Source organism: Idiotropiscis lumnitzeri, unplaced genomic scaffold, assembly GCF_059441095.1.
Source record: "Idiotropiscis lumnitzeri isolate Australia: NSW breed Sydney's pygmy pipehorse unplaced genomic scaffold, RoL_Ilum_1.0 HiC_scaffold_336, whole genome shotgun sequence".
NCBI classification, from domain to species: Eukaryota; Metazoa; Chordata; class Actinopteri; order Syngnathiformes; family Syngnathidae; genus Idiotropiscis; species Idiotropiscis lumnitzeri.
The window spans coordinates 1799-15000 of NW_028283874.1; the positions used below are offsets into that span (position 1 = coordinate 1799).

Genomic DNA, 13202 nt, shown 5'->3' on the forward strand with positions numbered 1-13202 from the left:
CGGTGAACGTTAAAGGGAAGCAGTGGCAGTGTACGATGCTCAAAATTGAGGGTATGACCCTGCGACAAAGGGGCGAGTGTTGAACAACCGAAGTTTGGCGCCGTGGCGTTTTCGGGGGGTTCTCAATCGGTCGTAAAAGCTACTATAGGCGGGATGGCGCGGCCACCGAGCGGCCGCAATAAATGTGACTGGCTTCGCTTCGCGGAGATCGAGGCTGCGTTCGCTTTCCGAGCTCGGAGCCGCGACTTGACTCGGAGCCCGAAGGGCAAGGGACGGCGCCCGCGTACCAACTAACCATGGCGGGGCGTACGGGGGTCCGGGAGCGGCGAACCTCGAAGGAAAGCGGTGGCCATGTACGATGCCCTAACTTGAGGGTGCATCGGGATCGACCCTGCGACAAAGGGGCGAGTGTTGAACACCCGAAGTTTCACGCGGTGGCATTTTCAGGGGGTTCTCAGTCGGCTTTAAAAGCATATGTAGGAGGAATGGTGCAGCAGCCAACCTCGGAGCGAGGAAGTTAAACAATGAATGCAATCGAGCGAGGAGAACGTTCTCGTAACTGGCATTTTCAGGGGGTTCTCAATCGGTTTTAAAAGCATATGTAGGAGGACTGGTGCAGCAGCCAGCCAACCACCGAGCGAGTCTCGGAGTGAGAGGAAGTTAAACAATGAATGATTCTCAGTCGGCTTTAAAAGCATATGTAGGAGGAATGGTGCAGCAGCCAACCTCGGAGCGAGGAAGTTAAACAATGAATGCAATCGAGCGAGGAGAACGTTCTCGTAACTTGGCTCGGAGCCCGAAGGGTAAGGAATGGCGGTCGCGTACGAACTAACTATGGCGGCGAGTACGGGGGTTCTCAATCGGTTTTAAAAGCATATGTAGGAGGACTGGTGCAGCAGCCAGCCAACCACCGAGCGAGTCTCGGAGTGAGAGGAAGTTAAACAATGAATGATTCTCAGTCGGCTTTAAAAGCATATGTAGGAGGAATGGTGCAGCAGCCAACCTCGGAGCGAGGAAGTTAAACAATGAATGCAATCGAGCGAGGAGAACGTTCTCGTAACTTGGCTCGGAGCCCGAAGGGTAAGGAATGGCGGTCGCGTACGAACTAACTATGGCGGCGAGTACGGGGGTTCTCAATCGGTTTTAAAAGCATATGTAGGAGGACTGGTGCAGCCGCCAGCCAACCACCGAGCGAGTCTCGGAGTGAGAGGAAGTTAAACAATGAATGATTCTCAGTCGGCTTTAAAAGCATATGTAGGAGGAATGGTGCAGCAGCCAACCTCGGAGCGAGGAAGTTAAACAATGAATGCAATCGAGCGAGGAGAACGTTCTCGTAACTTGGCTCGGAGCCCGAAGGGTAAGGAATGGCGGTCGCGTACGAACTAACTATGGCGGCGAGTACGGGGGTCCGGGAGCGGTGAACGTTAAAGGGAAGCAGTGGCATCGGGATTGACCCTGCGACAAAGGGGCGAGTACTGAACACCCGAAGTGTCGCGCCGCGGCCCTTTTTACGGCGCACTATACGCTCAAAATCGAGGGTATAGCGGGATTGACCGTGCGACAAAGGGGTGAGTATTGAACACCCGAAGTTTCGCGCGGTGGAATTTTCAGGGGGTTCTCAATCGGTTTTAAAAGCATATGTAGGAGGACTGGTGCAGCAGCCAGCCAACCACCGAGCGAGTCTCGGAGTGAGAGGAAGTTAAACAATGAATGCAATCGAGCGAGGAGAACATTCTCGCAACCCCTATTACTACGGTAGCGTAGAGAGCGCGCGCGCGCCGGATACCAGAGGTCGAGACTTCGGTGTCCGAGAAAGCGACGTACTCTATACGGATGCTACGATCCAAAACCTCAAGTTTACGCGAGAACGATGAGAAGACGGGCAGTCGAAGACGGCGATATCTTTCAGACTCCGTGGAAACACGGCCCTATCACTCACGTCCCGCCGGGTAGAAAATACAAATACTCGCGCGCGGGCGGTTAGAGGGTTAGAAGCCAACTCGGATGGTCGGTGATGTCGTATAATTTATATTTTACGGGAGCGGCGCCGACCTCATCGTTCATTAATCTCGCGGAGACTCACGATGGAAATGTGTCAAACCATTACGATATGATTATCGAAAGCGAAAGCGAGTCCTATAAACGAAAAGCGTTATAAAGGGATGACCAAGGTGGAGTAGGGCGTCAATAAGTCGGCCCTTGCGTTGAAGCCTAGCATCCATTGAGCGCTCAATCGGAACAATAGGGAAACCGTATAATACGAAATATATAAAACCAATTTTGGTCGCTGCCGTCGGTGAGGCGGGATGAGGAGGAGGAGGTGGGGTCGTAACTAAGCGGGCTGTATCGGGCCGTCGGGCGAACGTCTCTAACTCGCCGGTTCCGCCGACGCCGCCGCTCCGTTGCTTCCTTCGCTGTCTCTCTTCTACGCAGCCGGTCGGTAGCTTCTCAAAATAATAATAATGATAAGACGCTGTTTCACGCGTCGATCTGGTTGATCCTGCCAGTAGTCATATGCTTGTCTCAAAGATTAAGCCATGCATGTCTAAGTTCAGACCCTTCCTTAGTGTGAAACCGCAAACGGCTCATTAAATCAGTCATTATTTACTGGATGATGGTTATCGGTACTTGGATAACCGTGGCAATTCTAGAGCTAATACATGCAACAGAGCTCCGACACCCGGCCCTTACGTTCGGAGAATATCCTAGTTCGGGTCGCGGCGGAAGGGCGCAATTATTAGGTTCCACAAACCGAGCGGGCTCTCGAGCCCGATAACTTTGGTGGTGGTGACTCTGGTTAATATTGCTGAGCGTTGAGGCCTTCGCGCCGACGCTACATCCTTCGAGAGACTGCCTTATCAGCTTATTCGTATGGTAAACGCCTACGATGGCTGTAACGGGTAACGGGGAATCTGGGTTCGATTCCGGAGAGGGAGCCTGAGAAACGGCTACCACATCTAAGGAAGGCAGCAGGCACGCAAATTACCCACTCCCGGCACGGGGAGGTAGTGACGATAAATAACGATGCGGGACTCTTCCGAGGCCTCGCAATCGGAATGAGTTTACCCTAAATCCTTGAGCGAGGATCCATTGGAGGGCAAGTCTGGTGCCAGCAGCCGCGGTAATTCCAGCTCCAATAGCGTATATTAAAGTTGCTGCGGTTAAAAAGCTCGTAGTTGGACTTTGGGTCCGTATCGGGGGCCCACCCAAGGCTCGGCCTCGGCGAGGTTTCGCTGCTAAGCGAGTAGGTCTCCGCCGCGTTGCGTCGATTCGGCGATTCGCGCGATCGGGTGATCACTAGCGGGTACGCGGTTAAGTAAGGTTCTCGGTCTCGGCTTTGAACGGTGGGAGGTAGGGAGGTTCGTCGTAGGACTCCTCGTTGGGCCCTTGGCAACCTAATTCTCCTCTCTCTCGTCGGCCCCGTTCCGTTAACCCCAAACACCGCGTGCTTGCTGTGCTAACCCATCCGCGTCGCCGCTTCTTCCTTCACGACGCCCATTCTCGTAGCGGCCTCGACCCGAGTCACCGAACCTAGGTGGTTAATCCCCCGACTACGGGTTTATTAAAAAGGCCGTCGGCGCTCACGGGATGCTCTTTACCGAGTGTCCCGCGTGGCCGATGACGTTCACTTTGAAAAAATTAGAGTGCTCAAAGCAGGCAAAAATTAACGCCTGAATGTCTATGCATGGAATGATGGAACAGGACCTCGGTTCTGAATATTTTTTCTCTCGGTTTTATAGGAACCCGAGGTAATGATTAACGGAGACGGACGGGGGCATTAGTATTGCGGCGCGAGAGGTGAAATTCTTGGACCGTCGCAAGACTAACTACTGCGAAAGCATTTGCCAAGAACGCTTTCATTAATCAAGAACGAAAGTTAGAGGATCGAAGGCGATCAGATACCGCCCTAGTTCTAACCTTAAACGATGCTAACTAGCGATCCGCTTATGTCATTCCCACGACTGAGCGGGAAGCCCCCGGGAAACCAAAGTTTTTGAGTTCCGGGGGTAGTATGGTTGCAAAGCTGAAACTTAAAGGAATTGACGGAAGGGCACCACCAGGAGTGGAGCCTGCGGCTTAATTTGACTCAACACGGGGAAACTTACCAGGCCCAGACACCGGAAGGATTGACAGATTGAGAGTTCTTTCTCGATTCGGTGGTTGGTGGTGCATGGCCGTTCTTAGTTGGTGGAGCGATTTGTCTGGTTAATTCCGATAACGAACGAGACTCTACCCTACTAACTAGTCGGTGGATCGTATCCCTAGTCGGGATCACTTACCGCGGGGGGGTCGTACGTTCGCGAGTTCACGGTATCAAAACGACCGGCTCGTCTTCCGCGCCCTGCGTGAACTTTCGGCTCATCCTCCCTCCTTTCGGGGGGTGGGGGAATCAATGGGTTCGGAAGGGAGCGTAACGGGTTAGCGGGGGGGCTGGCTCCTTGGTGCCTGCTCGCGTTCGGAAAGCCTCCTATCTAGCGGGGTGCTCGGCTTAGGGGCGTCCATCGCACAGTCTTCTTAGAGGGATTGGTGGTTGCCAGCCGCACGAGAGAGAGCAATAACAGGTCTGTGATGCCCTTAGATGACCTGGGCCGCACGCGCGCTACAATGAAGGGTGCAACGTGCTACTCCCCCTCCGAGAGGAGAAGGTAACCGTGCAAACCCCTTCCCAATTGGAATTGGGGCTTGCAATTGTTCCCCATGAACGAGGAATTCCCAGTAAGCGCTGATCACGAGTCGGCGATGATTAAGTCCCTGCCCTTTGTACACACCGCCCGTCGCTACTACCGATTGAATGATTCAGTGAGGACGTCGGACAAGCGCCCTCGGCATCCTACCTTGAATACCGACTCTCCCCCTGTCTTTGACAGCGTGCGGGTTCATAGAGCCGCTTTCTCGGAGGCGCCCCGGGCAGTCTTGAAAGACGTCCAAACTTGATCATTTAGAGGAAGTAAAAGTCGTAACAAGGTTTTCGTTGGTGAACCAGCGGAAGGATCATAAAAAATTATGAATGCAAAAGGGAAGCTAGCGCCCTCGTTTCGAAGTATTATTATTATTATTATGATTCCGTAACGGATGATGATGATGATGATGATGATTTCGGCGCGGAAAGACTAGCGCTCGTCTTTTTCTCTCTCGAAAGGGACTCCTTGGAACCTCCTTGGCGAGACGAACGCCATGCTTGAAAGTGGAGAGAAACTTCTTAGACACTGGTCGCGGGTAGTACGTCGAACGCTCGTCGATCGCTAGAAAATAGAATATTTCTTCTTTCTTAGCGTCTCGAGCTATCGTCCGAACCCCGCTTCTATACTTCGTAACACTCCAATTCTTGCTTAGGTTAGTACTCTCCGCGGAGCGACCAACCGAACCGAACCGAGAGAGAGAGAGAAAGACGCTTAGGCCGGTACGGTCGCTCGGCGTTAGAGCGGCTATTTACCTCATAAAACCAGAGAGTGTGCGGCGCCTCGGCCGTCTTTTTGACACCTTCTCGACTACGCTCCGTCCGTAAGGACGGGGTCCGCCGCGTAAGGTCTTATCCAAGAAGGTCGAGTCCGCTTAATAACTCTTTGAATGAAGTATCGCAGCGCAGCTCTTGCCGTGTGACAGCTCGTAGGAGGTGCGTCCTCCGCCCAGAGCCTCCACCACCACCACCGCTTGTGCCGTCCGTCGAAAGCGTCCTAAAGTCTCCTCGACTAGCGGGCGTTAGTAGTCGTGCGACACGGTGATTGTGGCTGGCTGGCTGGCTGGCTGGGCGGGTAGGGACGCTTCTACGAGTCGGCATGTGTTGTAACCGCCCTCTCGAGGGGTAGGGAACGCTAGATCGCCATAGCGATCTAGTCAGTACCGAAACTCGGGAGCGTGAACAACCGCAAAGTGGGAACGTTGCTCCCTCGAACGAATGATTCGGTATTAGATGATTTCGGGCGGAAAGCAAATTTTTTTTTTCTCGCGGGGACGGAACCTATGCGAGACGAATGCTAAAAGCTTGAAAATGGAGAGAAACTTCTTAGAAACTGATCGCGAGTAGTACTTCGAACGCTCGATCGCTAGAAAAATAAAGGCGTTTATCCCCGCCTCCCCTTAGACCCCTAACCGGGCAGGGAGAGAGTTTAGGGGGTTCAAGCGTATTTCTTAGCGTCTCGAGATATCGGACGAACCTCGCTTCTGTTCTTCGTAACGCTCCTTTTCTCGCTGGGTATAGTAGTCTCCAGTGGCGACCAACCGCGAGAAAACCCCTTTTACATTTTGGATTTATAACGATTTGTTAAAACACAACTCGTGGTAGTGGATCACTTGGCTCGTGGGTCGATGAAGACCGTTGCAAAACGCGTTATTTCAATGCGCTAGCATGGTTCAATATCATTGACTGGTCGAACGCACATTGCGCCGCGGTCCATCCTACGCCTAAGAAAAGGCATGAAGCGGTAGCCTTCTATATCCGGAAGCTATCTACGGTTTCTCGAAAGGAAGGGCGTAACTTTAAGTAATTCGCAAATCCCCACCCAATACGGGCGGATTCGCGAGTGAAAGACGTTACTGCGCCGAACTTTCTTGGACCCTTGCCTTAGTACTTTGCAAGGAACTGGACGGGCACCCTGAGCAAGTGTCGGCCTGGGTAAGAGTGTGGAAAATCTTTGATTTTTTATATCACTCGGGTTGCCAAGGTCGTTCAAGCGCCCTAATCGAAGGAAACGGAGCGCGTGCGCGTCGGAGCGAATTCTAAGAACCAGAGGTTGGTTTATCCGTACTACTCTTAAACTAGCAGATATGAATGGCTGCTGCTGCTTCTTCGAGCAGGATTTAGCAGCGTGTAAGCAGCATGCCATCACATGATTAAAAGCAAAAAGCAAAAACAAAAAAAAAAGAGAGGCGATAACCATCCGCGCGTTCGAGGGACGGCGCACCCACCGCACAAAACTCCGTCGATGGACCCTCCCGAGTTGGGCTAGACTTGAAATGGAGAGAGAGAGAAAATACGCTAGATAATAATCTTCGTACCCATCTCCTTTCCTTTCTCGTTCGCACTCTCGGGGCGCTAACATCGAATCCCGAGAGAAGGGGAATGCTTGGTGACTAGGTAACCTTATAATTCAAAAAAGCGACAATAGTCGCGGCAGCAGTAGTAGTCCTCGATTACGTCGCAAAAGGAGTTTCGTTTTGAGTTGTCGCACTCCGACGTTTTGAGAACCGTCTGCTTGTCGCGGTTATAGCTGAAACGAAAGATACTCTTGTCGTTGTCTAACAGCTTTGGGAAGCGAGTGTTCGACTCGGTAAAAGACTTGAAGGATAATGACGATGGTCTGGAAGTTATTCGGGGAAGGTCACGCGTAGCGGACGGTCGTGAAGTTGTTGTTGTTGTTGCTAGTAGGTTCGCCTGCAGACGCATCGACCGCTATCGCCGCCTCCGCAACCTGATCGGTACTCGGGTAATGAGTAAGCCATCTATCCGAAATGTCGGCGCCGTTCGTCACTTTGCGGAACATCGCGCGTACTCGTACCGCCGAAGAGCGTTCGTTCCAAAGGGCCGGTTCGGCTAAGAAAGACTCGGAGGATGACGATGGTCTGGAAGTTGTTCGGGGAAGGTCGTGCGTGGCAGACGGTCGTTAGGTTGTTGTTGTCGTTGACAGGTTCGCCTGCAGACGCTTCGACCGCGATCGCAGCCTACGCTACCTGATTAGTACTCGGGCAATGAGTAAGCCATTTTTCCAAAGTGTCAGCTATAGTACGATGAAGGCTTTGAGGAACCTCTCTCCTAAGGTAGTCGTGGACATTAGCAACGATGAGGTTTCGGTTTCTGGTCAGTCGAAACAAAAGTAAAGAGTTTGACGCCAAGAGCGTGGTTGGAGGAGGTTGAAAAGAGTAAATGGTAAAGAAAGTACGCGTAGTAGGACTTGCGTCCGGACTGCCGAAATCTTCTCCTACCCTATTTCTCCCTCCGAGGTAGCAAAGCGGGGAAAAAAGAAAAAAGCGTTTAGTAGGCCAAGTAGGACTAGTAAGACCATGTCATAGTAGCAAGTCCCAAAAATCCGAACCGTCGAAAAGCGCCTTTCTTCTCTCCAATCTACTGAACCGAGAGAGTTTGAGGAAACTGAGGAGGATGAAAAGGATTAGTAGGGTTAGTACGGCGAGTAGGGGGACGCTCCGCGTAACCCTACTCGCCGTACTACTAATCCTGCTGAAACGTTCATTCTCCCTCTCATTCCTAATCCCTCGACGTTCCAATCTCTCGCTAGAGGCGAAGGTCTTGCGAAGTTGGGTGAAGAGGATGGAAGCGGGGAGACCGATCGGTAGTAGTGCTTTAACGAAGCGTGAATCGAAAGGTCGAGCCTCCTTCATCATCATCGTCAGAACTCAACCAGCTGCCGTCTTGCTCTTTCGTTTCGGTGCGTTGAATCCGAGCGATAAATATTTCGCTCTTTCGAGGAGGTTTATTCTTTCGACGAAAAGAGTTTGGCTTTCTGACCCTTTGCGGAGAAGCTTGACTTACGAGACTAAACGTTGGCGGGCTACGGCTACATCGCTTAGGTGTAGTCGCCCCCTACCCTGGGGCCTCTAAGAACGATACGTACGTGGTTGAGTGATGAGCTTAGTTTCTCCAACATTAGCTCGGCTGTCATTTTGACACCGTCTCGACTTCGTCCTTCGATCTAAGGAGTCCGCCACGTAAGGTCTTAAAAGAGTCTCGCCAATCCAATAGGGTGTCAAGCTTAAGGGGAACGTCAACGCCGACAGCCGCCTCCGTTTAAACGGATGAGCGACTTGCGTGCGTTTGTGCGTCCTCCCCGTTTAACTCTAAGAAAGAACATAATCTCGCAGCGATGCTATTTACGGGCTTTTGCCGTTAGACAGCTCGTAGGAGGCATGTCCCTCGCCCACCGCCGCCGCCACCACCAACACCGTCCCACCACCCATGCCGTTCTTCGAAAGCGTCCTATAGTCTCATCGACTAGCGGGCGTTAGTAGCAGTGCGATATGGTGGTTGGTTGTTACGGCTGGCTGGCTGGCTGGTGTGGCGGGCGAGGACACTTCTACGAGACACGGCGATCGCCTTGGTGAAATAAAAGGAGTCGTAGATCATTTACGCTGAGCGTTCATATCTACTGAAAGGGAGAGATGTATAATTTTCGGTAACCATCGTAGTTGCGGTGTCGGAGAGAAATAAGGTACTGCGGAGAATTCCAGCTTCGCACGTCGTTTTCTTCGCGCTACTTCGAGGATGATGGCCCGGGGTTGTTTATCTCATTTGGAGGGGGACCTAAGCGGACTAGCATAATAATCTTACCCATTCAGTCCGGGATATCTTCTTTAAGATATCCTCGCAAAGTTTCTCTCTAGCTAGCGGAGTAACGACACCCCCTCGCTCATCGACCCATTTAATGGAGGTGAGCGAGTACGAGTCGCGAAACATAGTGCGAGGTGGGCTTAACTTCAGAGGCTTTTCAGTCCGGAGGTTTCGCCTATGCCCTTTGCTAAGGACGAAAACGCTTATGGCGCAGGCAGTCGCCCCGCATTGGTCCTCTCCCTTTCAGTGAACCGAGCGTGCTAACGCGTAGTTCGCGCGAGATAGATATATAAATACGTATATTTCCTTAGAAACAACGCCCTTTATTGCGGTGTGCGGAGTATCGGAAGGATTTCGCGGCGAAATATCTTTCCCGTTACCTATCCACCCACCCACCCACTCCTTTTCCCCTAACCCGGTGCGCTAGAAAAAGGTTGGTTAGCTCCTTCCTTAACATCTCGCGACATCCGGACGGGGAGGAAGGCGGTGGTGGTGGTGGTGGTGGTGGTGGTCGGGAGTTATAGTAGCCGCTTTCTGAGTACATACTTTGCCGTCGTTGTTTCGAGGGGAATGTATTTTTTATTTTATCGATCGCGATGGGTTTACACCGTAAAGACTCTGAATATTCATCGTCGAAACTCCTCCTCTTTTCTTTTCTTTTCGCGAAAGCACGAATTAATGAGCCTACGTTCATAAAAATCCGAGCGGAAGCGGTTAGAATAAAAATGGAGAGCGGAGACTTTGAATGATTTAAATTTCAAAGGCCGACCTTAGCTCGAAGGGAGATTACCCGCTTAACTTAAGCATATAAGTAAGCGGAGGAAAAGAAACCAACCGGGATTCCCTTAGTAAGGGCGACTGAACAGGGATGAGCTCAGCGCGTAGCTGTTTGAGAAAACTCAAAAGGTTAGTATCAAACGGGATGCCGCGTATGAGGAAAGGCCGTGACCACGGCCCCTCCGCCTAATAAATCGCTCCTGGAATCGTAACAACTATTACCAGAGAGGGTGATTGTCCCGTTAGGCGGAAGGGTGTCCACTGGTTCGGGGTCTTTCCTCGAGAGTCGGGTTGCTTGAGAGTGCAGCCCTAAGCAGGTGGTAAACTCCATCTAAAGCTAAATATAACCACGAGACCGATAGATAACAAGTACCGTGAGGGAAAGTTGAAAAGAACTCTGAAAAGAGAGTTAAAGTAGATCGTGAAACTGCCACGAGGTTAAAGCGGAGGAACATTAGTGGTCGAAAGAGGGTGGTGAATTCGTCCAAGGGTCGCGATTGCTCGAGCATATCCGGTGACCTACCCTTCGCCTTTCGTCGAGAGGGGGGAAATTTATTTTTCCTTCTCGGGATTCGAAAGGCGGCACGCGGGGTAGGCTCTTCGGTTTGTTTCAAGCCCGGCCCAGGCCCGGTAGGATTTAATTATTTTACCGAGTTGGACGATGGAACCCCCAAGCCTAAGTAACGGACCAGGCGCGAATGAAATAAATATCTGACGCGTCTGGGGTAAAGTGAAACGGCGATTAAGTAGACCGTCGCGGCCGTTACTGCCTTGGTTCAGCCTCGGGGTTTGGGAAGCGATTGGCATTTACGGGCGCGTGACCCCCCTGGAAAAGGTTACTTTACGGTTTCCTTTGAAGAGGGTTGGCCGCGCGTTCCGCCGATCGTGGACTCCTCGGGTGTCTGCTCGGAGGCGGTGACGGTTCTGTAAGTATGCCACGCGCTAGTGTGTCGGGGTGCCGGCGTCGTTTTTTTCGTAAAAATGGCGTTCGGATACCGATCACGATAGCGCGGTTACGGCTACGCCGACGCGGAAGCACTAACGTTTCTTCGTCCCGTCTTGAAACACGGACCAAGGAGTCTAACATGTACGCGAGTCAAAGGGCTTTAAACCCCTTAGGCGAAACGAAAGTGATATGCGCCCGGCTTCGTTCCCATTACATGAGTAAGCCTCGTCGCGCCTTTAGTCCACTCTGGAGTCCCGGCGGCGCCCAATTTTAACGAACTTAATCGTCCTCCTTCCGCTTCGGCGGGAGTCGAGATGCGAGTGGTTCCGGATTGGGCGCTTAAAGGATTAGAAGGGGGGCGAGCGGCGGGGGCAACCATCGGGGGCGAAGTTTAAACCGGACGCGAGGGCCGATCCATTTAAAAGCCAAACTTTAAAAAAAAACTTGGCTGGCGCAGGCCCGGGGTCCGCCTAGTTCCGACCGACCGTTCCGAGTATTGTCGGGCTTCGGCCCGGCGAGAAAGGAATTGGGAGGGCGAACGGCGGGCACCTTGAGCGTACATGTTAGTACCCGAAAGATGGTGATCTATGCTTGGCACGGACGAAGCCAGAGGAAACTCTGGTGGAAGTCCGCCACGGTTCTGACGTGCAAATCGATCGTCATAGCGGAGTATAGGGGCGAAAGACCAATCGAACCATCTAGTAGCTGGTTTCCTCCGAAGTTTCCCTCAGGATAGCTGTCAAACTGGAAACGGAGTTTCATCCTGTAAAGAGAATGATTAGGGGTCCTTGGGGATGAAATTTCCTCAGCCCATTCTCAAACTCTAAAGGGGTGAGATGCCGGGCTTGCTTACGTGTTTCCTATGAAGCCTCGGCATCAAATCTGTTATTGACAAGTGGGCCATTTTTGGTAAGCAGAACTGGCGCTGTGGGATGAACCAAACGCCGAGTTAAGGGGCCAAAAGCCCGGCTCATAGATTCCATGAAGGGAGTTGGTCGCTCAAGACAGCAGGACGGTGGCCATGGAAGTTGGCATCCGCTAAGGAGTGTGTAACAACTCACCTGCCGAAGCGACTAGCCCTGAAAATGGATGGCGCTGTAGCCGGCTCCCGATACTCGGTCGTCGGTGGTAGTGATAGCCCTTAAAAAGGCTTCGAAACCCCGACGAGTAGGAGGGCGCGACGGTGAGCGTTGAAAGTTACGGTGCAAGCCGGACTGGAGCCGCCGTCGGTGAAGATCTTGGTGGTAGTAGCATTTTACACTCAGACGAGTATAAAAACAGAAAAGCTCTGAATCTCTGAGGACCTAGGGGAAGGGTTCCTCGTCAACTGCGTTTGAACGAGGGTTAGTCGGTCCTGAGCATCAGGCGAAAGTCTTATTAGCCCTCGGGCGCCGAGATTAGTAATCAATCAGACATTCCGTTCCTGAAAAGGTCGCACAAAAGAATTTTCCTGCTGCTGCAGCAGGGATTGACCGAGTGTACCTTAGTAAGGTTCGGATTTTGTTGAACCTCTCGATTTGAGGCTTTTTGCCTGAGGCGAAAGGGAAGACGGTTAAGATTCCGTCACTGCGTGACCGCGCTGACCACTCGTTCTTTCTTAATTCTTATATATTCTCGAGTGTCGCTGGCGTTGCCGTCCCGGTAGGTACGAGAGACGAGCGGCAATCCCCAATGAGAGAATAATGAAATGCCTAAGAATTAATCAAAACGATAAAAACCGAAACACGCTATTGACTTTACGGTCGCGCGCAATCCCCCCCCCTCGTTAGAGGTCGAAGGTGCGTATCGAGCGAAAGACAAACTTGATCAAAACTAATGCTCCGGGCAACTGGAGATAGAGTCACGGACGCCAACGGCGGACCGGGGAAGAGCTAAAAGTTCTTTTCTTCATAAGGCGTTCCCCCAAACCCTGGAATCAGTTTACTGGGAGAAAGGGTGCTAATGCCATTGGGCGGCTCGCTGCCGAAGAGCGTCGCAGTTACTGCGGCGTCTCGCGTTCCGTTGCGGGCCCTTGAAAACGTGACCGAAGGCTTTGTTCAATAATCATAGTTTGTCTCAACTCTTTACGACACCTCTCGGAAGGAGGAGAACGTGAGCGTGTTACGGCTGCTTTTCGTTTTGACTTGGGTTCTCATTGACAAGGGTTGTTGTCGCGAGTCCGAGCGTATCATGCGGGCGGGCGGGCGTATAGTAGGTGAC

The 13202-nt window shown here is 52.1% G+C and overlaps 3 pseudogenes; all 3 read left to right on the plus strand.

Annotated features, from left to right (window-relative positions):
- Nucleotides 1-2487: 2487 nt before the first annotated feature.
- On the plus strand, nt 2488-4998 carry LOC148314296 (18S ribosomal RNA; annotated as a pseudogene).
- A 1273-nt stretch (nt 4999-6271) lies between these two features.
- Nucleotides 6272-6425, plus strand: LOC148314297 (5.8S ribosomal RNA; annotated as a pseudogene).
- Nucleotides 6426-10045: 3620 nt separating this feature from the next.
- LOC148314298 (28S ribosomal RNA) overlaps nt 10046-13202 on the plus strand; it is a 5956-nt pseudogene continuing 2799 nt past the window's right edge.